This window comes from Columba livia, chromosome Z, assembly GCF_036013475.1.
Source record: "Columba livia isolate bColLiv1 breed racing homer chromosome Z, bColLiv1.pat.W.v2, whole genome shotgun sequence".
Classification (NCBI taxonomy): Eukaryota; Metazoa; Chordata; class Aves; order Columbiformes; family Columbidae; genus Columba; species Columba livia.
The window spans coordinates 52,304,566-52,327,475 of record NC_088642.1 but is presented as its reverse complement, the minus strand read 5'-3'; the positions used below and the strand labels follow the sequence as shown (position 1 = coordinate 52,327,475).

At 39.8% G+C, this 22,910-nt stretch overlaps 1 protein-coding gene across 3 annotated transcripts in view; it reads right to left on the bottom strand.

Annotated features, from left to right (window-relative positions):
- The window catches only part of FANCC (FA complementation group C), a 102,543-nt gene that overhangs the window by 70,802 nt on the left and 8,831 nt on the right, over window positions 1–22,910 (bottom strand). Inside the window, exons 1-3 of one of the 3 annotated variants that reach the window (XM_065045829.1) lie at window positions 10,114–10,466; window positions 9,543–9,651; window positions 8,563–8,873 (exon numbers count right to left, since the gene is read on the bottom strand). The exons of 1 other annotated variant lie outside the window; for it this stretch is intronic. The gene's annotated coding sequence lies outside the window, so the exon portion shown is untranslated. Of the gene's footprint in view, window positions 1–8,562; window positions 8,874–9,542; window positions 10,467–22,910 lie in introns of those variants that run through there. One more of the 3 variants, XM_065045828.1, reaches the window with a different exon arrangement.

Genomic DNA, 22,910 nt, shown 5'->3' with positions numbered 1-22,910 from the left:
TTATCCAAGGAAATAGTAGAAGATGAGAAAGACATTTAGGAGCAATATCAGTAATTTTTGTAGATGTTATTTGTTAACTTTCCATAACGAATCTTAACAGGACAACAAGGCAACTAATTATCACTTCCATACAGAAAAGATGTCATCACCAGCCTACGGAATGGATTAGTATGTTTTTAGGCACAAACTGAATACAAAGTCTGATCAGAAGCCACTGGACGTCATTATGCAGGAAATACACCAACCTATTACGGCTCCACCACCACAAGCTTTTTTTTTTTTTAAAGCTAAATTTAAGATGATAAAACAGACAATGAGGTAAAGTACCTTTTTACCTCTAGCAGAAGGCTCCATACAATGTCCTAATTTAAAAGAATTTCAATGTCAGAACTAGTTAGGTCAGAACACAGCAATGCCCACATAAAGCAGGGCATCAGATGCTTGTACAAAATGGAAATTTGTTTCAAGGCAATAAAGCAAATCCCAGACTTGACCAGTGCACGCTGATGTTAAGCAGACCAACATGGCCTTCCGAAACACAAGCCAGACTTATAGAAAGAGGGGGCTTCTAGCTTACCCTTTCACTCCTTGCTTGTTCTTCCATATCTGAAGTGCTTACCTCTCATCACTACCACAGTGACCTACCGCAGAAAGGTAGCAACAATATATGACAAAATATAGAAACAACATACTGTGCATGGTAAATGGAAGCACAAACAAGTACACACCTTCATCATCTTCTAGAAATCAAAAGGTGAAGCACATCTCATCACCTTTCAATATCCTTCCTCAGTAAGACAAAAGAATGAAATTCTGATTCTGTTTGCATCAGCAGCAAGATTTTTGTTAGTCTCAATGGAGCCTGAATTTCACATGATGCCTTCAAAACACCGGGAAGTTTATCCACATAAGAGCTCACCAAGTCACTGTATCAGAGATGTTAGACCTATCAGCAATAATGGCAAATTCTTGTTGGATGTAATTTATTGTTTGTACCCCTTTTCCTATAGCAAATCTGCCAGCTAACACATCCCTCAGTATTTTGTGAGCTATCTGATGCAAACTCCTACTGTTAAGTTTTCATTACCCTCTTCCAGCAAATTTTATGCTCTATCCATATAGCTTCATGTAAGCCAAAGCAAAGAAGTAAACAAATCATAATTAGCTAGACACAGAGTAATTTCTGTACCAACTTGCACTTTCTCAGTCAGACTTTCTCACCTGGCTATTACTGTCTCCTGCAGCTTAAATCCACTATTAGATGTTTTTACTGTAACTTCATATGCCTAAAAGGCTTTCTTCAACCTCTTCTCTACAGAGCAACACTTCTTGAGAAAAAAACTGATCCGGGGGTGCTGGTCGGCAGCAGCTCAGTACCAGCCAGTGTGTGCCCTGGCAGCCTGGAGGGTCATCAAACACAGTGTAACCGGCCTGTCAAAACAGGTGATTATCCTGGTGTTTTCCGCATTGGTGCAGCCTCACATTGAGAGCTGTGTGCAGTTCAGCGCCACACAATTTTAAAAGGATGTGAAGGTCCTTAAGGAGGGGAACAAAGCTGGTGGAAGGGCTGATAGGCATGAACTGTGAGGAGCGCTGAGGGCTCTGTGCTTGTCTAGTTTGGAGAAAAGGCAGCTGAAGGACACTCATTGCTCTCCACAGCTTCCTGAGGAGGAGACGTGGAGAGGGAGATGTTGAGCTCTTCTGCATGGGATCCAGTGATAGGATGTGTGGGAAGGGTTCAAAGCTGTGCTGGGGTGGGTTACACTGGACATGAGGAAGCATTTCCATACATAGAGGGTGGTCGAACACTGGAACAGGCTTCCTAGAGAGGTGGGTGCCATCCCAAAATATTCTGTTCATTCCGTTCTCTTCATAAACAAAACCAATCATCTAAGCTTCCCCATCAACAAACCTCCTCTCTCATTAACTTGTGTTTGTATACTGCTTGAGTGGAATACAATGAAATATTTCCTTAAAATTCAGTTCCTCTGAAAAAAAACCTAGAGATGAATCCAAAGTTACACCATTAAATAAACAGCATTCCTCCCTTTCCAGAGTTAACATACTTGGAGCTACCAGTGAGCGGGGGTTGCATATACACCGAAACCTTCTTTTTTTTTTTTGCTTTTTAGATGTTTCACTTTAAGTCCTGCAATTAACACATATGCAGTAACTCCCTAGTTTCCAAGCATAAGTAGAACATACACTAGCTTGTACACACCAAGTTAGAACACTAGTTGTCTCTTCAGAGCAGTCATGTTTGACCTGTAATGTAAAAGAAAACCATATTCCTTATTATTAGTATACCAAGGAACAGCATTCACTTCTACCTGTACATACTAAACCTAAAAGGAGGCAGGGGGAGGGAGATGACAACAGGGACATAATCTATTTAGACACAGAGAAAAATGACTAGCCTTTCTTCAATTAAACTGTAAGTTCACACTAAAAGGCTTCATATTAGCAATATTTATGCCTCTTTATATTAGCAATAATTATGTTTATTTAGTAAGCCATACAACTCTGCTAAATTCAAGCTTTACCTGACTTACAGAGATATAAGAAGACACATGGTCCAAACTCCATCACAAGTACTTGAACAACAGTTGAAATACTGCCTATGGTTTTGATATCCAGAGTCATTCATACAGTGTATAGAGTGGTCTTGCTTACACTAAGTAAATTCCTTTTCTCCAAAAATCTCTAGAACTGTTTTTTCTAAGAACTTCTAATATTTACTACAGTAATGAAGCGTATACCTTGCACTGAAACTCTTCAGCTCCACAGATTTAAAGCTTTCCTACATAAGTGTAAGGAAAGAGAAAATTAATTCAAAGTCAGTGAGGAAACAAATGACAGAAAGAGATAAAAGACACAAATCTCATATGTTGTAGCCCATTAGACGACACTGCTTCTCACCAATTTCCTCAAAGATAATACGTTATTCCACCTAAGCTCCTCAAACATGACACAACAGTTTGTGCAACAGTAACGGGCCATATTCCACTAAAAAGAAAATGAACACACAACAATCATGGAAAAACATCTTTCCAGTTTTTATCACAGAAACTTACTTTCATATGAACTCTAGTGACAGCATAAGTGTAAGTAAAAATCACACATATTTATTCTAACACAGTCGAGGCTACTGAAATTCTGTGAAAAGCGTTCACATAGTCCACATAAAATGAAAGGAAGTTTGCAAATACAAGAATGCATTCTTCTTTGCCATTAAAAAAACCTTACCTAAGAGTCTCATACTTTTCTGCCCTCTCTCCCTGACCAGTCACACCCAAAAATAGCCACAGAATAAAACCTTCTGAATATAGATGTATTTATGGGACTAAGTACACCTGACAGAAAAAGAAAAGGGTATTCTTCAGAAGATTAAAAATAACTTAATGACATCCACATCAACATCTGCACCTCTTTGTTGTACATTATTTTAACAGAGTTCCACAGACACTTGTCCCTGGAGTCTATTGACAAGGTTTCATGCTATTCACAGGCACTGAATCAGGCTATTCATTCTTCACAAACAAGAAGATGTAAGTTTCCTCAGACACATTTAGAGCAAAGACTTTCAGTGATTCACTCAGTCAAAATCATATTGCAGCAACAATCAGCTATGTGGGCATTCAGACTGCAGACAGAGTAGTGACATTCAAAGCAATGAAGCATTGATCTGGGGAATTCTCAGTTACTCTTGCATATTCTACATGTGTGTACTTTTCAATCTGCTAATAGTGGATCCTGTTACCTGCCAGTAAGATTTTTGTCACATCTGTTCATGAAAACCTCAGAATTTAGCAACATCACCCTTTATGTGAAATTAAAGCTATATAATTATGGTATTCTGTGGGGAGTTCCCTATGAATTTGGGTCAGTTGATGATAGATGAAAACTTCCAATGTACAACATAGGGAAAAAATATTAGCTAGTGATATGTCTCTTGGCTTCTACTCCTTGAACACTCGTATATGTCAATTTAGTTGTATATTACGATACTTTATTACAGTCACTGTTTGGAGTATTTCAATACTGTCACATAGTTAATCAAGATTTATAAAATAAACATGTCTAGTGAATCTACTAGTAGGGAGGAAGGACAGCTTTGCAGTTTGGCTCAAGGAGTCAGAAGCCTAAGAGTTCGACTCTCACTTCTGACACACCTCACACACAACACTAAAGAAATCATTTCAGTTTCCAAGGCCTGTTCTGCTTCACCTCTACAGGAGCCTGATTTGTGCTGATCTGATTTTAAAGTTTAAGAGTACAGTCTACTTTTTTCCCCGTTTTTTTAAATCAAACTAAAAATGCATGTTTGATAACATCAGATTTGCTACATTTGCAAGCAAAAATAACTTACTGCTCTCAAAGAGTTATGAAGTATCGTGTGCTGCAGTAGCCTCCTAGACTTTATTTCACCATTATTACCATAACTAACTGATGCTGTGCAGATTACATTTGAGTAAGCCATCTGTCTTTAGATTGTGTCCAATAAATAGTATCAGTATAATTCACAACTGGTAAGTTTACAAAATATAACTCATGGCATTGCTTACCTATAGAATTTCTATTAAAAGTTAAAAATGAGTGCAGAATTTCTGTGCCAGAACTCTGCAACCATATTCAAGATTAACAGTTAAAAAGATCAATATCAGAAACCTCTGGCAAATATCATCTGACATGAGTCCATCCTTTACTATTACACAGTTTGAGTAAAAGCACTCTTGAAATGATGTTAAAGGAGTTGTAACTAAAACTCCCAAATGCAGAAGATTTTAATTTTGTTAAATTAATATAGATTTCTCTTTATGACTTATTAATAATTTGTTTAATTAGTTTATGATTGATATAACACTAATAAAAAGTATTTTGTATTAGGGATACAGTGTTCAACCCCAAATCATCACACACCACTTGTCACAGCCATCTAAAATCAGTATCATTTCTACAGTGAACTGCATAACTAAGTCTTACTAATTTTTAAATACTTTTGCAATACCCACAAAGTTATTTGTCCTCACCAAGGAGAAAATATTTAACATATTCTACATTTCTATAACTTACAAAGTAGGCTAACTATCTGTTCTTACCGTGGTCTCGGAAGTTGGTGGGATGTGCCACCAATCTTCAAGACACAAAAGTGTTTTTAATTCCAAGGCTACGTGAAGGAAAACAGATTTTTCGTCAGCATTACCATTGTCAGAACTCTAGCAACCTTGATAATAATGACAGTGCTTTATGATAATATTAACCAGAAAATCTAGTGTGGGAATACCCTTCTTAGTGAAAGTTGTTTAATTCAAGATTCTAATTGATTTTTGAGAGCTGTTCTACTGTTTATACATGAGATCTTTAGAACCCGGCATATATATGTTCATTTTTGGATCAGGCTGGCAGAAAATACAATGTACTAATAAAAATTTTAAAATCTGATAAATCAAAGACTGAAGATTTTTATTTGTGATTAATCTCATGCAATATATGTATCTTCCTATAAAAGTGAAAAATTATTCCATACATATTAAAGGACTCTCTACATTTTCTGAATTATTGCTTCAAGTAAAAATTATTTCACCCACCCTTCACAAGAGGCTTCACCCATCTTTTGAAAGATATCTTTGTAAACATCAGCACTTTCACAGTTCTAGGTCAGTATACTGCAACATATGGCTTGGGGAAAAAGAAATAAAAGGAATTATGGTTTAAAAGTACACCGAATGCACAAGGCTGCTTCATTAACAGAACTGTGTCTAGTACTTTCCTTTGTTGCTTTAGCTCTCCATAACATCACTGTTAAAACCTCATCTCCACTGGTGTCCCTTCTGACACTTTCACCCATGGCATCCTGTGGTTAATTTAACACACATACCACCCAGCTGGCCACTGTGCATGCACTGACTAGATGGAGAACTACTGCCAAACATAACGTGGAACAACAGTCTGTCTCAAAATGTATTGGAATATAATTGTTTTCTAACCCCCATCCTGCTTCCAAACTTAGTTAAAATTGGTTAACATGTTCAGTTCTTAGTGGCCAAAGACATAAAGACGTGGAATCACAAAGATCTCATTTTCCAAAGACACCAAGATAAAAACCACAGAAATGCCTGTAAGTGAAAAGATAACCTTCCGGTTCTGCTCCCTACTCATGCTTCCCCACTGCCATGTTCTCTAAAGACAAGTTTCTACTGAGGGGCAATTTCAGCAGCGTTTATATTGTCATTGCAAACCAACCACAGGAGAACAAGCACCATAAGCCTTCGGCAGGGCAACTTCTACCCAAGAGATGGCAGTCGTGAACAAACATCCACAGGGAGACCCCAACAGGGAGGAAAAATGATGAACCAGAGGGCTTTCCAGCAGCACCAAACCTCCACAGACAGAAGATTTTCATAGACTTGTCAGTAGCTCACAATATACTCTGATAAAAATCTCAACCTCTGTTTCAGATATCATATGATGATGAATTGTGATGACACAATTTTTGAAATGAGCAAAGAAGGGAAGCTGGACATGAAACCAAATAACAAAGCAAATAAGCCATGTAACTCAGAAAATAAATTTAATGTTTCTCGGTTTAATGGCCGCAGACAAGAAAGCTTTGCCTTTACAAAAAAGGTTCATAGAATTTGCACTGGGGATGGAGGGAGGGAGAGGGGAAGCAAGATTCACATACTTTTAATTACATATTGAAAAAAATTCCAAATTCTCAAGATCCTGCTGTTTTCAAACTTCTCCCAACACTTACGAGGCATTAGTCTTCTTTAATCTTTCATTTGAATAAAAGGCCAGCTACACTATCTGACAGTATTCTGTAAAAGCATACTGTACTGTACTAGAGTTCCTCAACCAGACCAGATGTCTGTGAGTGTCAGATTGCACAGTACAAAAGTTGGTGTACTGCTAAATCAGAAACAAAGCCATAAACCTTTTATTCCATCTCTCTGTAAACTATTTAGGCAGGTATCTATTCTAGTTACACTTATCACGTACATGAATCACAAAGTAACACTTTATTGCTTGGTTTCCAAAGTTCCTACAACAAAGGGGAATAGCAAGATGCAGACAGCACAGGTAGGGAAGTCTCTCTCTTTTCAAGATGTTTTCAGCACTAGATACTGACCAAGTGATAGCTGTTAACCGAACATGCATGCAGCCCCACATACTACCACAAGCCATTCCAGTGCTTCACCAGTGTATCAAGACCAATTTCTACTATGAAGCTACGAAGTTAGCAGCCTAGAAGGTGCAGAAGCAACATAGGTATAGAAGATCCCACCTTCTTCCCCAGAGCCTTCACTGTGTGGAAGGAGAAAAAAGAAAACTAAGACTGGGTTGTTCAAAACACCGCTCCCAGAATACGGAGGTACCTCCATGTGCAAACAATAAAAAACCTGGTGACGGAGATACCTGAAATCAATCTTTTGCAGTAGTTAGGGGAGTTACTCAGTACATTTAGTATCCTTTCTGCAGCATTCTAAGCACATTATCCTTTCCAGACAGGTGTCTCCTTTTTAGAAACAAAACAGGGATTACTTTATTTTATTAATATTTCCAAGGAACGTAATAGTTCAGGTGTTTGTCTCCCCCTCTCCCTTCATCTCCAGAAACACGCATTTCTTCAAAATCTTACCTTTAGTCCTATTCAGCAGAAAACAGCTAGGTTAAATTTCCCTCCTGTCTATCAATGTATTCAAAACCTCACCCCCCAAGAAAACCAACCTGTTTTCAGTGGAACTAACTATTCTGAAGTCCTTTGTCAAAATTTCACTGAAAGACTGCGCCTAAAAGATTTGACAACGTTTTTTTGCTATGCTCTAAGAAGTTAGGCCCCTTTAGGAGAGTAGGGATCTGAACTCGATGATCCTTACGGGTCCCTTCCAACTCGAAATATGCTATGGTTCTATAGTTCCATGATCTCTGACAGCCCACAGCCTAACTGGCATTCTCACTAAAAAGCTGAACGCTTTTTGGAGAAGCGTAGCACAAACCCATTTCCCCTGCGGGCGCACCGAACCAGGGCCTCACAATCGCGGCAGCAGCAGCGGGGGAGGCGTCCGGGGGCCGCCCCGGGTGGGGACGCTCGGTGCGCAGCGCACGGGATGTACAACAGAGCGCAGCACCGGCCTCCGCGCCACAGCCGCGTTCCTCCGGCAGACCGGAACCTTTGGTGCCGACGCAGGTTGCCCCCTGGCCGGCTCCCCGCCGCCAGCTCCCGCGGCGCAGGGCAGTGAGCCCTCCCTGCCCTCCGCACAGCCCCCCGGCCCGCTCCGGCGCAGCCACGCATGCGCGGATCATCTTGCCCGCGCCCCCTCCGCTCCGCCTCGACGGGGCGTCCGCGGCCACCGAGACGAGCCCGGCGGGTGCGGGTCTGGCGGGGAACGCCGCTCCCCTTTCAGCGAGCAGAAAGAGCCCCCGCCGCCGCGGAGTTGGCGGCCGGCCCGGAGCTCCCGGCTCTGAGCGGAGGGGTGGGAGGAACCGCGCACAGACCCCTCACCCCCCACCGCTGAACCGGCTCCCGGCCTCGGCTCCGCCCCCTCCCCAGCGCCTTACCCCGCCGCCCGGCTCGCTCCGCCGGTTTGGAATTTTCGCGCGCTCTGCCCCTGCGTGCGCCGTGCGCCTGCGCGGGAGCTGGGCGGGGCGGGGCCGTTTTGCGCAGGGCTCCGCGCCGCCCGTTCTTCTCTTCCGCCCTCATTCTCCTCCGCTCCGTTCTGTCCGCTCTTCCCCAGTCAGTCCCCACACGCTTCCGGCTTCAAACGGGGGTGGCCAGTGTGAGCTGGGTTGGGCACAAAAGGTCTGTGCGTCTTCGCGGCCGGTGACCTCTAAGGGCTCCTGGTGACTGGGAACCAAGATTCTCGTGTCACCTGTGTAGGAAACAATTATTTTGCAAATATAACAGGCTGATGCAGGATCTCTCAGCAAAGCGATTTTTTCTAGTAACGATATTGCAACACCGGGTGTTCTACCTAAAGACAGGCACACGTAATAGGGCAAAAATCCCGTGCTTATATCCCCCCAAAGTCCCAGCCGCAATTTCCCTCCGCTGTTCCCCATTGGTTGGTACTTCAGGGTTTACGGACTACCCCGATGCTTACACTACCCTTCCCCTTATCAATCTAAGATATGTATTCCTGGTACTTTGGCTACCCGTCCTTCTAAATTAGCTTGTAAATATCAGTATGTATACAGCTATCAGTGTATATTCCGGTAAAAGACCATGCATTACATTAATGATTCACAGTCCAATGTCTCTCAGTCATTCCTCCGTGCTAGTGTCAGTCACCAGATCCTCAGTTAAGTAAAAGCAAGAGTTCTTCGTTAAATGTTCCTTACACCTGCGTACCCCAGGTTGTGCCAGGTGAAACAGAGCGAGATAGTCAAAGCCAGTTTTGATCCTCTTGTACAACGGAGGTAACAACTCCACAGGGAAATAAACATGACAGGGTTGTTACGTCCCCTGTGAGTGTTGTGGTGAGTCTGCCACGGACAGTTTGGTGGCCGTGGCCAGGTGAAGGTAGTTGCCCATGACTCACCATGAATGAATAAATCCTTCGGTTTTTTACTCTTTTGGTAAGACTAAGTGCAAAACTTGTTAAACATTTGCTTGTTTGAAGTTTTCTCGACATCAACAGGCCTTTTCACCTGTGTGGAAAAAAAAATGCAAACAGTGGGAGTACACGTGGTAGATAATAAACTTTGCTTTGAATAAACTTAGGGCTTGAAAATATAACTAATTTCTCGAAATGAAATTTGTACCGGTACTAAAAATGAGCAATACACACATGGCACACCGTACTAGCCCTCAATTTGTTAAAAACCATCAGTACTACCGAGAGGTGTACTCCTATCACTTAATCACTGTTGAGTTATGCTGGTCCTCTAGGAAATCCTGCTGCAAATACCAACCCTACACATTCTGACTGCTTGGTGCCAGTCTGCTCATCACTCCGTAGCCCACTGACACACTTATACTTCATCCACCGTCCTGTCATTCTTACTCTTTTGCTCACCTACTCCTCCTGTTTACCCTGGTAGTTTTTCCACCCCCCCACATTCACTACTTGGCAATGAAGAACTGGTGGGAAATGGGTCCACTATTTCCACCTTTTTGAGAAGCTGTCAGCACTTAGAGTTTCTTCCTTTCCTAGCATCTTCTTGTTCCTGCGTACACTACTCTGTTCTTTCTCCTTGAAACTGTGGATAGTGAAGCACTCATGATCCTACCTAAAGAAAAACAAAACCAATTATTTGAAAGAATAAAGTCACTAAGGGAAAATGCTTGCTATCTTGAACCTAGGTTGGAATGTATCTTTTCAGATGGATTTTAAATTAAATACCACTGACATCATTAGGCTGAATTAACAGGCTAGTTTGTATTAGATTTGTGTTCCAGATTTGTATTCTGCATAACCATAGAACTAGCACTGCTGCTAAAGCTGAAGTTGCTGGTTTTCCTCTTTCCAGTTTACCCAGTCCAGTCTTTTCTGGCCACCACTGCTTTCAGTTGTCTGTAAAATGAGACAAAATCCCCTTTGGTACATAGGCAAATTCAACCTACCCAAATAGTGAAATCCCCATGTGTGAATACTTACACCACTTTTTTTCATTTCATCCCATCAAATCAGCAGCACTTGATGCATTAGAGGCTCGTCTGTGGACGTTTCAAAGTACTTTCTTGGGAAGCAGCAACTGCTCATCAGGCAACCCACCAAGACAAACTGGTGAGATGTTTCCCACACATCCAGCACATCTGCAGAGCACCACTTGGAGCTTTGGGTGTAATGCCCTTGTTTTCACTGTGAGTCCAGTTCATAACTCACACAAGTCTTTAATCATTCTACTCCTCTTTCTTGTCAGATGAAAACATGGGAGAATTTTTGTTTTCTACCATCCTTTCTTTAACACTTCTCTAGTTGGCAACATTATTAATTATTACATTGCTGAAGCACAGAACTCTTCTAGTACAGTGGAAGAGTCTTGACTGGAAGAAGTTTGATAACATCATTTTTCATGTTTCTGGCTGAACATATTCCATCGTTGTCCAATGTCTATTTCTATTCCGCAGTCACAGAGTAGCAAAAAGCCGTCTTCATTAATCAGCTTGATGTTTGTTCCATCCTCAGAGCTAATTTTCTTCTTTGCATTTAAGAACGTTGTGGTATCAGGTATAGTATACACATATATAAAAATAGGAATAAATATAATAGCAAAGATGAAAACAAATAGTTAATATGCATGAACTCTAACGGGTAGAAAGAACACTTGGTAGTGTTACCTTCAAATGACCCTTGTTTTAAACAGTCACAAAATAAGTGGCAATGATACGAGTAATTAATTGGGTAGTACAAATCAAGTGAATGCCAATACAAACCTTATGTTACTTCAGACGTTCTGCATGCAGTTTGCCACTCTCAGACATTTAATAAATGCAGAACATTTGAGTGTAAAAAAATGCTATTGGGACTATATTTTGTAGTCTTGATCTTTGTAGCAGGTTCTATTGCATATAGAGCTAATCCAGCTGCCCAGTCTCAAACAGCAAAATTACTAGTAGTAAATTTTTGAAACTTCCAAAAAAATTTGAAACTTCTAAAACTCATCAGAAATAGATAAGAATGCCATTACTTCAAAACCTGAATATTTAAGAAAGGATCTTCCAAATAGTTGAAACTTGCTGGCTGCTCCCTCAGAGGCTGAGCAACCTCCGCTTCCCCAAAGTATGTTGTAGAAGCCCCTTGTTATGCTTTGCGCTTTGGTGAGGTGCAGCAGATATTACACTTTGATTCGGGGCAGCAAATCACCGTTTTGTCTTTTGGCCAGTATTAATTTGGTAGGAAAAAATCCCCTCTTGGGGGAAAAGAAGGAAATATATCTTTGGCAGGTTTTGGGGGGGGGAAAAAAAAAAGTCCCAGCTGTGTGAAGCTGCTCAGAGGTTTGGAATGTTAGAGTAAATACTGGGGGAGATAGATTGATGGGACGAACTGCAGGTGAGGCATACAAAGGTGCATGGTAAATATAATTTATCAGTGCACATGACCACCACATATGTAATATATTTTGTGCACATTATAGTGATTGTCTAAAGAGCACATACTGCTTTAAGCAACACAAGAGATTGTGCTTAAATAAACAAATGCACAGTACCAAGCAAAATGCCCTCAGACCCTTTAGCTGGAATGAACATTATGTGTACCTTCATATAGATCTGTAGGTAGTTGAAAGTGGTTGCTACAAGACAAGAAGAAGCTAATGTAGCTGCTGCATACATATTGCTGTCCTTTATGGATGGAATTGGAACTGCCCAAGTATTAGAGTGTCAAGCAGACAATCAGTGATATTGGAGAGGTTTCCTGTTTCTCCAAAGACGGTATGCCACAGTACGTCACCAATACATTTCAGTTTACTGCTGTTTGCTACCCACACTGGGGGATTTCTGAATAGGCAGATGTGTCATTTCTAGCTGGCGATTATATCTTTGAAAATTTCCCCACTAAAATACTGTATTTTCAGCAACTGTTAGGGTAATAGCTACTGACACCCTTGACTTCCAGGTGTTTGTTCTCTCTCATATCTCCCATTCAGTGCTTCAGCATTGCTTATGTTTTCTGTGCTGTTCTATGAAATAAAGAACCGTCTTTAGTAAGGAGAAGTGGACTTGCTTCTTGGAGGCACGAGGCTCTGCAAATCTGGTTGATGGTGTTTGTGAGCACTATGGGTCATGCAGTCTTTATTCTGACACTGGAATAGTTTTTCCTGTCCTTTTGATTGCTGATTTGCTTGTTGTTCATTTTAATTTGACATCCTGGGGAAATTTACTTGTTCCTAAGAAGGGCAGGACCATTTGCTGTCTTCTGTGTCCCTAGTGATAGGTGAATAAGTTTGGTTTCTTCTTAATGCAAAAACTATCAAGCCTTTAGCTGAGGAACCTCTGCAGCATTCTAAAAAATTTGTCCTGAATAGGCCAATGGTATTTAATGCTCCTTAAACCAGATTTTATGAGTTTTACTATCTATTAAAGCTGTGCCCTTGGTACTTCTCAGTCTTGTATAAAATATATGTTCACAAGGATAAAATTTGGAAATTATAACATATGTCAATTGATTAGCTAATCTTGACACAGCAAGATTTTCATAATTTGTCGTATCGTGTATCTTTCCAATATGTGCATTATTAGAGAAGCTGAAGTATTTAATTTGGTGATTGATTATATTTCTGTCTATAGTTTAAAAGGTTCCTTGAGGAAAATAATCCTGGAAATAATTCCTTTCTGTGTACCTATCTGCACTCTCACCAGATGCTGCAGAAAAAGAAAAAACAAAGAGTGAAGTTGATAATTCTCAAGACACTAAGACAGCAAAGATATAAAATATTCCCTGATGTCCTGCTGCTGTTGTGTGATGGTTGAACACTTGATGGATACCGGAGAGCAAGAACTAAGCACAGGGCACAGCAGCAGAGAACTTACTCATTTCTGTGGTATTCTCTGTTGATACCTTGAAAAGTTTCCATGGCATATATGGAAGGAGCATAAAGTACTTGCTATAGAATGGAAAGTTAATGACTTTGCCTTGACCTGTTACTGATAGCTGTTAACAGTACGAAATACTTAAGTGAGAATTTCAGTTTCATGTGTGTGATCCTATTCCTTCTTACTTTCTATAAAATATTCTCCTTCACTAGAAGAGGTGTTTGCACATTCTAGAACCTGAGAAATTTTAGCAAAATTTAAGATAATAATGAGGGAAATGCTGATTTTACTGGCAGCAAGCAGGAGCCAAAATAAGAAATCAACAAAATGTGATAAAAATCACACTTGAACCGATTTACAGAGGTTTGGAGGTGAGGGAAACTGCCTGTTGAGAATGAGAATGCAGCTACAAAACCTTATATTCTTTCATAACTTACATCATTACGCAAACTTGTGTCAAGTTATGAAGCATTAAATCTTAGGAAATGAAGTTACCATCATAATTTAAAGTACATCAATGAACTCAATGACATCACACACTGAAGGTCTAGTTTTTTACCTTTGCAAACTTGATTATAACAAGTGAGATTTTAAAATTAAGAAATTAAATGTCAGTAAAATAATTTTTCCTCACAGTTTAAAAATATTTCACTACTTGAAACTGAAATTTCAAACACTGTAAAATGTTGCTAGTAAAACAGTTGGATTTCTTTTAAATACAGAAATTTTGAAATTAAACAAAAAGCCAAATTCCCACACAGAAATAGTTTGCCTCAAGTTTTCGTGGAATGATAGAAATCGTAAACTGAGGTAGAAGCAGAATGTTGCCTTGTAACATCCCACTATACTGGCAGTGCAGCAAAAGAGTCACTGTCCACAGTGAAAACGATAAGTGGAAGAATGCAAGGAGAAAATATAGGCGTATAAGTGGATAATTTCTCTTAAAAATGCCTTTTATCATCTGGATGAAATGCTTTTATTAAAAGCGCAGTTGCCAAACTGGTATAGTTGTGTTTGAAACATGAGACTTGCCTTTTCATCTCTAAGCCTTCCAAAATATGTGTCTCCATCAAAGCAAAACAAATCCAAAGCATAAACATAAATTCTGTACCTCAGTAGAAAAATGAAGAAATTACCAATGTTTACTCAATGCATGAATTTCCACCTATTAACCGTAGTATCCCTAGTGTTGACTTCCATGGTGCTAACTAATAGTAAAATACTAAAATGACATAGAACACAGGAGAAGAAGACTGGATGAAGAAACACTGAGAAGATACCTCTGTTTGGTTTTAACCAAATCTCACGCAGGCATCTTTAGCCTACTAGTTTGCTAAATCTATGGTCTGCATTTTTCAGCATTTGCTGAACATTGTATATGATCCTGTGTTCACAGTAAGGCAGACCAGCCTGCTAGTGCGGCCTTCATGCCTTGGCAAATTACTTATTTTTTCAGTGTTGCAGACCCCTGCCCCGACAAAAACAAAAACCAAAACCCCCCACAACAAACACAAAAAAACACACCCAAAACAAAACAAAAGTCTCTAAATAGAAATTCCCTTCAAAATGGAAAAGATCTCCACTGAGTACTAAAGCTGCTACCACGATAGTATATAGCAAGTCTGTACAATCACAGTCATTATAGTGTTAATCAAAATAAGACTGAAACAATACAGCCCATGGCAGAAAACAGAAACTGCAATTCGTGAATTGCCAACTTTGCCCCCACATCCTCTATACATTAACCAAACCCCCCATATTTCTCCTTTCTTCGTTTAGTTTATTGGACACTACAATATGGTGCTTCTTTGACCTCCCAAAGGAAATGTAACTCCAATATTGCAGTGCCTTCACTGCTTCTTTAAACAGTTTGTCATCCACACCCCTTTGCCTGCAATACTCATAGTTGCAAATCTGTGGAATGCACCCTTTCATAAATCTCCTCTCAGTTGTTTTAGCAATCCTTCTTCCTTTATTGGTATTAACCTTTCTTTAACCTTGTCTATCTTCAGATTTAGTCCCTTCCTCGTGACATCTCAGATAAAATATCAATTTGTTTTCTATCATTCTCTCATTAAAACAGTGTTCCTTTGTTTCCTCAATTTCCTTGCTGCATTAACTGAATATTTACATTGGATCACCTTTAAATAGTCTATAATATAATATGGTGAATCTGATTCACAGCTGATAATCATTTACATGCACATAATGCATACAGTTCAAAAGGGTACAGCTTTGTACAGGCCATATAAAGCCTGGTTTGAAGGCATTGTTTCAGATATCTCTATAAATGAAAGATGTATATGCAAGTACATGATGCTGCATAAAATAGCAAAGACAGATCTTGTATTAAGATAATGTTGAGAACATATATCTGTAATTCACAAATAAGTACATTTGAAACAAATTGTGTTCCATCAGCCCAAATCTGAGCATCACAATGCCATGCTATTAATTAAGATCACACATAAAATAAATCTAAATGTATTAGGAAACACTCTTAAGAAAGTAAGAGCCAAAAATCTCATAAGACTGTTCATGCAATAATTGCAAGTTTAATGCATAGAGTTTGTTGCTCTGTACAAAATTTTATTTATTTTGGAAATAGATGCCTGCCCTCTGTTTCTCTTGTACCCACAGTGTCACACCCTTTGTTTTCTCCCAGTGGTGTCCCTGGAACCTTGCTCAAGAGCTTTAGCTCAAACCTAGAATTTGATTATGCATTTCCTTACACTTATGGGTTTTTGTTTGTTTGTTTGTTTGTTTTTTTAAAAGGACAGAAAATAAATCTGGGGGAAGCTATAATGTAATTAGAGGTTTGATCTTAGAAAACAGTTTTTGTCATTAAATAATATGTTATCAAACAGGAATATGAAGCTCAATCCCCTCCCTACTAAGTGCTACCACGTGGAGCTCGTCATGACCTGAAAATAACTGCAGGCAACCTTTTTGCCTCTTATCCAAACTCTTATCCAAAATTCACTCATCTGGACAAAGTATCAAATACAAAAATTGTGCAAGGAGCCCTGTATATTAAACTCTGTAGTGTCCATACTTCAAGTGCTCCTCAGTTCTCTCGTGCCAGCCTGCCCAGCTGTGAGGGCAGAACTGCGTGAGGGAGCCTCTTAGTTATTGATGCCTAAGCTGGCATGAAACTGCAGTGAGCAATAAAGCTGGTGCAAGAAATTCTGCATCCATTAATAACAGCTCAGAGTTACATATCTATGGGCTACTGCTGCAGACAGATAACCCAGCTTGCTATACTAGTGGCCTGATCCACTATGCTAATTTGTTTGCTCCTAAGCTACAGCTCATACAAATAAGAACCAAAGAATAATTAATATTTCCAGTCTTAAAATTTAAACATTTAGAAATACTAGGTATTCTTGATTCCCTAAATATCGAGAGTCCTAAAGTTTTCTCAGTAATAGGCTTTTACTTCACATCATTGGACTGTACTGATTGACCAAATGGGAAAACTCAAGACACAGGTGGTATTTGACTGTAAGATAAAAGAGACTGTACCCAGTTTCCCCATGAGCTCCATCTATGCCTGAATGTAAAACGTGTTCAGCCTAACCTCACCAAAAAGCTAATGACCTGAGTATTCGTTTCTATCATATCTGGAAATGTTACTCTCTCTCCTTGAAGTCACCATGCCTTGTGTACAACCATATCATAGGCAGTAAAGCAATATTCAAAACGCACCTAGTGGGCAGTGAATTTTGTGGAGAGTGCACTGGATGAACTATGAGTGTTCTGGGTGGCTTAAGGTTATTTTATTTCCTTCTTCCAAGTGGCAATTTTTCCCCGTCTAGTAAAGGAGCAAAATGATGTGGTGTTGTAAACTGCTCTAGGGATGACGACTGAGCAGCATGATGCAAAAAGTAAGTCTAATAATTATTGTAGAGGAAAAAAGACATTAAAACAATAGAAGTCAAGAAGACTGGTTGCTCAGTGTCTTCATTAATTGGCTTTGTGATTTCAAGGATGTCATTAACCTTTGCTTTTTCCATTCACTAACTAAATACTGTAAGGCCATAATTAAAAATTTAAAAAAAAAAATAAAATAAAAAATTACAAGATCACCAGCTTTAGTAACAGAGTAGGAAAATTAAAGTGTCACTGGGAAAGTATTTAGAATGCAAAAAGGCTCCTGAGTGGTTTCCCAGTAAGTGTATTTACTGGAAACATGAGATTGTCCTGGTTTTGTTAAAAAACAAGTTTCTCTTTTAGTGAATTTACCTGTCAGCTAAAGCCTTCATATTAGCTGCGTTTTCCTGGAGAACCAGATACATGTTTTGGTAAACACGGCAATGGAACATGAAGTTATTGATAAGCATGGATGGACATCTTGTGAGAGGGGCAATGAGAAAGAGGTGACCAAGAAACTGACCAACGGAGTATAACATCCCATTCATGTGATACTTCATATAAAAGTGGGAGATCACGAGGATCTCATCCTTTTTGCTTATGGCCGACATTAGGAGAGGACCTTGCTAGTCATCCCTGCGAACTGAGGCCTAGTGACAGACCGAATCCAGCTCCGGTTGGCTGCAGAGTCCAATCCAGGACTTCAGGTGCCAGCTCTGCAGTTGCTGGGATTTTCAAGATCAGTTTTGTATATTTTGTATTATTTTCTCTATTCTTATTAGTAGCATTAGTAAAACATTTTTATTTTTTCCCACTCTCTTCTCTTTTTCCTTCTTTCCCTCACGATCGCCTGTCCTGAGTGGGAAGGGGGTAGAGGGACAGGCTGAAGGGGAATGTGGGGGGAGAGGGGGTTAACAATACGTCTCCTACAGTTTTGTCATCCTGCAATCAAAACCTCGACAGAGATACAGCAGTGAAATGTTCTATCCATGACAATATTTATTTGTACATTATAGCATATGAAATGCTGCAAACAAGTAACTAAATTAGTTAAGGAGACATCTACCTTGATTGGTTCTGAATTCCTCAATATTCAAAACCTACGTAGGGGCTGCAGCATTACTTGTCACCTCCCAAAACCACTTCTCCATGCCACGAGGCAAGAGCCAAGCTGTTGATGGGAACACGTGGCCAAAAAGATGAGGAGACTGGGTGCTTGATTCCCGTCTGGAATTTTTCTCAGGCTGTATGTAACAAAGGTGGAGTAAAAACTCCACCAGCAAGACCTTGTGCCTCTGTTGCTGCCCTTGTGGTGCTGCTGATGTCTCGGTGACCCGCACTTTGCCAGGCTCACTCTGCTCAGTGATGGCTATTCCGAGAGGAATAAAAAATGGAACGCGATTAAATACTGCTCCAAATTGTGCCAGTGCTTTGATGGGGAAGACATGTGAAGACTGATCAGTAACTGGGTACTGGTGTGACACCCATTTGTCATGGAATAAAGAAAGCCTAATTAAGAAACAGCAGGGAGAAAACACAAGAGGTCTGTTCTTTTAAGAAAGTCTGCAACCACTGGAAAATTCTGTTTAAAATTATAGTAAAATCTATTAGTACTTGTTCAAAGAGCTTGTAACCGTGTTAGATCTAGAAAAGCAGGCCAGTTACAAATAATTATATAATTAAAAAGTTCAGTGCTGTGAAATATTCTCTATTAGAAAAACACTATCTTTTCTGTCAGCCGTGGATCTGAGGTTGTGAAATCTCTAATAGCTATATGCTCATCACTCATTTTCATTTATATCCACACGATAAAATTCCTTAGCTACCGTGTCAAAAGTCATTTATCAATCATATTACATTTAGCACTGTTAAAAATCCGTAGTGTCAGTCTCCTCTCATCCACAATTTTCAACCAGCCAGCTTTGACAGTGACTTGTTACTAATTCATTTCAGGTTCCAGAAATTCTGTGTTTCTGTAGATTGCAGCTGCATGCTTAGCAAAGCCTTCTGTTCAGCCTTTGCTGTCAGCCTGGCAAAGCCTTTGGACACATGCTTAAGGTTAGGCAGAGTATTGCGGCAAGTGACATGTCACACACGAGCTTATGGAGTCCGGGGTAAATTCCTCAGCACCTCACTGATGCTTGTGGTTGAATGGGAAATGGTGGCCTGAATGACCCCCTTGAAGGACACCAAGTGGCACAGAGTAAGCCAGAAAATCTGGCTTTCAGCTGGATGATTCCTCTGGTGTGTCAGTGACTGGGTCTGCCTCTTCATCCTTCTGGTGACTAATGTCTCTGCGGATGTTCTTGGCAGAAATCAAGACTTCTGTCTGGCTCACCATTTTCAGTAATAAAACGTTCTCCTCTGAAGTCGCTGCAGCATGCAGCCATCTCAGAGAAGGCCTTAGATGTTGTACCAATACAGTAAGACTTAACCACAAACTCCTTATATGAGTTTTGTTTGTCTGGCCTGGTTTGGGGTTTTTTTTGCGTGTTGGAAGTCTGGTGGCAGACATTTGCAAACTTTTGACATGTTTCCCCGGAAGACTGGTAAATGTCCACAAAATTCAGATCCTCTTGTCCAGGGCCAGAAGAGGGTAATGCTGATGCTTCTCGAGCTTATAGCCAGAAACACCAGCAATGAGACAACCCTAAAGGTGTCTAATTTCTCAGAGACATACTGAGAATATGCATCATCTTAGCCCTGCTATTTTCCCAGCTAATAGGCTATTTTCCCAGCAAAAAAATAAGCTTTGCTGACTTTTCTTTCAGAACTCTGGGCTTTTGGAGTCTTTTCTGAAGGAAGGTACTACATGCATTTAACAATAATAGTATTTTCTCTGCTAACGGCTATTTACAGTCTAGGTTGTCATGTCATTAAGCAGAAACAATCAAGGAACAGAGCATTTCCTAGGAATTAATGACTGGCTGGGCAGAGTTTAAAGCCTGAGGAACAGCCAGAGGCTATTAACTCCAGCTGGTCATTAAAAATCCTTCGGAAATACCTTGCTCTAAGGTCAGTTTTACTGTTAAAACAAATGTAGGCAGATGGATTTATTTCATGGGTTGCATTTTCAGTTGGTATGCACAGGGTTTTTCTGGAGAATTTACACCCTCTTAACATTAACCAGCCAATTACTTGAGTCACCTCTCAGCATTCCAGTCACACAGTTTTAATTATACTTATTATGAAAAATGGAAGCAGAGCACACTGACAACTTTCACATCAGTTTATCTGATTATCATTTCAGATGTCCTGGAAGACATGGGATGTTTTTTGCCTGCCAAAGAAACAAAAACACTGAAGTGTGCATATATTCACCAAGAACTAAATACTCCACGTTCTTTTCCTCATCATCTAGTATATTTTCACAAAGACATGATCATTCAGAATACCAGCTGGCCAACAGACCAAAATGAAAATTTAACGCAGGCAAGGTTTTATAGGCTTTAATAAGGGTCCATAAATAATAAATAATTCAATTTAAAACATCTTCTGGGGAGACAGTGTAGTAGCAAAAGAATAATTCAAGAAAATACATTTGGAATCAATTTGGTGGGACAGAAAAGGAGCACTGAGTATTGTTGCTCCTGAGTGGGCACATTTTGGAATAAAACAGGAATTGGTTTAATCTCTACAAACTACCGAATAAATCTTGAAACATCTGTGTCTAATAGGTAATTTGTCTTGCAGAATGGCTGTCCATACAAGGCTTTATATTTTTGTAATATTCTGACTTCAAAAAACAAAGCAAAGTAAGAACATCATCACTGAAATATCGCTATTGCTGCTGGGGAAAAAGATTCTGGAAGTTTAATAGAAGTCATTATTTTTTACTGTTTTATACATTTGGACTATGATAACACAAATAAGCCCAGGTACAGATAAAGCCAAAGCCTCTAATGCTGCCAGTTCTATAACATCTAAGTCATTAATGCCTCTACTGATTTTCAAACTAGAAATCAGGTGACTTGCCTGGAGCTTCTGAGCCTCGTTGGTGCATTAAACCAGTTCTGCTCCTGTCAAATGGCAGATTTTTATTTCACCAGAATTTACCTCACTGGGTAGTTAGCTTTGGGGGATGTGTCAGGGCTTTGTGATTTGACTTCACCACTTTTAATAAGACAAAGGTAAGTATCAACACATCCCTCTCAACTGCTGTTAGAATTGCTATCAGTAAATGGGGAAGTACCCAAAGCCAGTCATCCTGCTGGGCAAACTGTGTTTAAGCAGTGAAAATAATTATTTTCTTAAGGTGCTCAGAGCAAAAGATGATTCCAGCAATCCTGTCAACACCCCGTTGCACTACAAAAGCTTATATCGCTTCTGCTGAAATAACCTTGCAGTTACACGTGTGCTTTCCATACACATATACACACATACACACCCCCCTAGCTGTTCCATCCTATTTTAAGATTATTTCCACTGGCATATGGGTTTCTTTTGTTCTCAAAAATGCTTCAGCACCTCAACAATGTGCACAGGTGTTACCTTAAGGCTTGTGAATATCCCAAACCTGACCTCCATTCAGCTTGGTAGGATACAGAGCAAGTCCTGCGGCACAAATCCTGCAAACAGTTACACATCTGCTTAATTGTACAGACTTAAGAGTCCTCTGAGAGTTAAGCACTTAGTAAACATTTGTAGGATTGAAGCTTAAGGGTTTTTTTATTGTAATATTTTATTAATATTATGCATGCAGGAATATGCTTTTATCCCCATGACTGTACTGCCTGTTCAAATGTGAATTTTCCCTCTCAGCCACCACATTCTCATAGCAATAGCCAAATGCAATCCAGGAAGTCAGACTCCCAACCTGCATTCAAGGCACCCTAAGAAATGCAGGTTTCTCAAAAAAAAAAAACAAAAAAAACCAAAAAAAACCCCAAAAAAACCCAAAAAACCCAAACCAGTGCTTTCCTGGTTTAGGCTGAAATAGTTGCAAATGCTGCCTGTGGCTGGGCATGAATTATGGACTTCTATACACTGTTTGAAAGTCTGTGCTTTTAGTGTAAGAGACAGTGTGTATAAAACCAAATTTTGTCCTTCTAAATGTGCTTTCGAGATGAAACATCCACCCCTCCGACATTAACTGGATAAGTTGCAGCAGTTAGGGTGAAAGGATGCCAAGACTAAACTATTTACTTAAAGGATTCCAATTTGTCCAAGCACCAAATGGTTTAAGTCTCTCAACCAGACAATTAATAATAAAACCACCATTCCAAAACACAATTTAGCACCCCCGATATATACCCGAGTTTAGCAATATCTGATTGTCCAACATGTTGAATGTTGCTCTGAACAAAGATTTCTCACCAAATGGATAGCTTCAATCCTGAAATCCGTATCGAACGTCCAGAGGTGTACTGGCAAACTATTTAAATGATTCCAGGTTTTAAATTGCAGCCTATCTTCCTACAGACAAATACTTGAAAAGAAAACGCTTTGAAATTACTGGAGTATTCCAAGAATTAACACTCCTTCATCAGGTTTTAGGCAGATTTCTTACCTTGTAAGGATAGACAGGTGTCACTCAGTTGGGTAGAAAGTGCATTTTTCC